At 31.0% G+C, this 2,453-nt stretch overlaps 1 protein-coding gene across 1 annotated transcript in view; it reads right to left on the bottom strand.

Moving 5' to 3' along the window:
- Positions 1-1,543, bottom strand: part of NRXN1 (neurexin 1) — an 889,774-nt gene extending 888,231 nt beyond the window's left edge. Inside the window, exon 1 of the mRNA XM_015557923.1 lies at positions 1,523-1,543. The gene's annotated coding sequence lies outside the window, so the exon portion shown is untranslated. The remainder of the gene's footprint in view (positions 1-1,522) is intronic.
- Between the last annotated feature and the right edge of the window lie 910 nt (positions 1,544-2,453).

Genomic DNA, 2,453 nt, shown 5'->3' with positions numbered 1-2,453 from the left:
TGAAAATTTTGTCAAAAATTTTCATGGGATGATTGTGTGTGAAGAGAGAGGCATTCATGCTTATTCAGCTGGTTTTAAAGCCCATTGGAATGCAATTGGATTTAGGGAAAAAAGAATGAAAACATGAAAGTTTACAGGATAATTAAGGAAATGCAAAAGAAGTTTAAAAAGATACTGAGAAAAACTTTCCATCTTAATTAACATGCACAATATAAATGAGACGGATTTTGAAAAATATCAGGCCTATCAAGTGCATGCTCACATGCTATTACAATTAGAGTACAGAAAAACGGAAGCCTTCTACAGAGCCAGCACTGGGGAAAATAATCATTGGGGATTTCTTTGGAAGTTTTAATCTCTTAAACAATAAAACACACATGTTCAGCAACCAAGCAACTGTACTTTACACGAACGAATCACAAACAATATGCTATAACTTGCTACTGATCAACTTCATATTACCATGAATTGTTCTTTATTTGAAACATCAAATCTTAGTAACTTTATTATTTACCTATAACATTTGATGAGGACTTTTGTTCTAAAACAAATGTTTATTATTTTTACAGAATGATTTTATTTCAAAATATTGCAGCAAAATGAAATATGCTAAATGTTTGCCTCTGACGTGTAGATATTGGTTAATTGTTTATGCAAAAACTTTTAATACTATAATTATATAATTTGATAGAATACCATCTTTCCTTCCGGAATTTTAAGCTCTACCTAGTTCTTTTTGAATTTTTATAATGAAGAGATTTGTTTGACAGCACACTGACAAATGCAGTTAAGTTCTTTGAAAGTACAATGCTGAAATATTGGATTTAATAAATATTGAATTTATTGGATTCAATAGAAAAATACATATACCTTTGTCAAAATTTCTTGGGAGATAATGTTTTAAAAACTTGAATAAATACTGTAGTTTTACTTAACAGACACAGAATATTACAAACATACTTACCATTAATCATGGTGGGGTGCTGTATGCTCTCATTTCCATTGGCCAAAGGCTTATTTTTTAATCTAAATATATGCCTCTTACTTACAGTCAGTACTTTATTCTGTGTTTCTATTAATCATTGCATTTAAAACTAAACCAATGGGCTTGAGAGGATGTGATGCTAAACAATTCCAAAGGAAAAAAAAATCATTTTGATCAAGAAAAAAATGGAGAAAGGATCATGCACTATGTTCTGAAACTGCAAATAAATACTTTCTCATTTAATATTTTTTAAAAAATGGATTGCATTATTTTTCCATACAGAACACTGCAATTACGTATTCTAATATGGACTGCTGAAATCCATCAAGGATTGGCATCAAGGGTGAAGGCATTTCATATACGCGGGGTGCCCGGGGTACAGGGTATGAGTGTTCTATATGAAAAGTGATGCACAATCCACAAATCAACAAATGCTCAAAAAGATGTTCAACTTACCGTCTAAATTTGAGATGTACTCTGCTAATGCTAAGAAATAAAAGGCACATGAGAGTTGAAAAAAGAGTAAAAAGCACCCACCTTCCACATTGTTGTCTTCTGAAAGCACATGACAAGGAGGGAGAAAAAAAGGAAAAACATTCATTAAGCAGCATGCAGACCGGAACTTGCCTTTGCATGTCTTCCTCATGCAAGGCACCAACACAACATGCAGTACTCCCTGGCTACCATCCAAAGGGGAAAATAAAACCATGGGAAGCAGGTTCGCTCCCACTGGCAGCATTTAAAAAATATGACCAAATTTCAGTAATACTGGTATTTCCTGAACAAGGAGTTTTAAAGTCTTTCACTGCCTTGTGTAAAGCAAACATTCTTATATGTTGCTGGCACCGTTTTCCTAGGCAATAACTTTTAAAGCTTTTTTTATACCATTCTTAAAGATTCTATTTCTAAATTCTGATTTGGACTTCGACGAAAGAAAAATAAACATGGAAGTCTCATTTAAAGATATTCCAGTTCTACTAAATATGTAATCAATTTTCTATCATGGCCTTTAAGTATTTCTAATACTTCACTTTTTTTTCCTTAAAGAAACACAACATAAATACGCAACTAAAGACTACAATTTATTTGACTTATTTTTCGTGTTCATATTTTATTGCAAATGATGATAGTTTATTGTAACTATGAAAATGCTGACTTTTAAATGTTAAGTGGAAAAAGTAACCATTGCAAGAGAAGTCCATTTGGCAATGTCCATTAAGCAAAGTTTATCAAGATTTATTTACGTTGTATTTCTGTTTAGGGTGTGAATGTGAACAGAGTTAAGATAAAGATAATATTTGATAAACTTTTCCTTATGTTTCCATACATCGATATAATATTTACATATTTTATATATTTAAATAAATTTCCACATATGGATAATCAAATTTGTATATGTATTTCTACAATTAATCAATACAAGTGAATAGGATTTACACTATTATTAGTATTTAGAATTTACCAACTA

Source organism: Myotis davidii, unplaced genomic scaffold (genome assembly GCF_000327345.1).
Source record: "Myotis davidii unplaced genomic scaffold, ASM32734v1 scaffold6, whole genome shotgun sequence".
NCBI classification, from domain to species: Eukaryota; Metazoa; Chordata; class Mammalia; order Chiroptera; family Vespertilionidae; genus Myotis; species Myotis davidii.
Note: the sequence above shows the minus strand (reverse complement) of the source record. Positions and strands in the feature narration are given on the sequence as shown.